This window comes from Pecten maximus, chromosome 13 (assembly GCF_902652985.1).
Source record: "Pecten maximus chromosome 13, xPecMax1.1, whole genome shotgun sequence".
NCBI lineage: Eukaryota > Metazoa > Mollusca > Bivalvia > Pectinida > Pectinidae > Pecten > Pecten maximus.
The window spans coordinates 28,191,684-28,192,191 of NC_047027.1; positions in this window are offsets into that span (position 1 = coordinate 28,191,684).

Sequence of the window (508 nt, forward strand, 5' to 3'; positions counted from 1 at the left end):
AAAAAAGGACAGATTGGACGATTCTAGTCTATTATTTGGTAAGTCATAATTTTCTGCATTACGGAGATTGTGTCGAGAGTTATTTGCAACAGGATTAGGAAGAAGGGCATTAAGATAGTTGGGAGTAATATGATTATGTACTTATAAAACAGGAGAAGTTTTCGACGAGATCGTCTCTGGGCTAAAGGTTCCCAACCCGTTTCAATGTAAAGTGATTGTCTACTGGTATAGGAAGGTAGACCAGTGACAATGCGACCGGCTTCGAGTTGTAATTTTTCTAATCTATCTGCATCCGATAATGTGCAACCATCCCAGAGCTCGCAACAATATTCTAAGATTGGAATGATGAAGGATCGATACATTCTATTTAGCGTTTTTCGCGACAGAATGTATTTTAGTTTTCGAAGGGCACCTAGTTGTTTAGATACAGATTTACATATTGGGTATTAAATTTATGAGAAAAAACTTTTGCCACTTTAAAACCCTTTTGAAAGCAATGTTTGGGAAA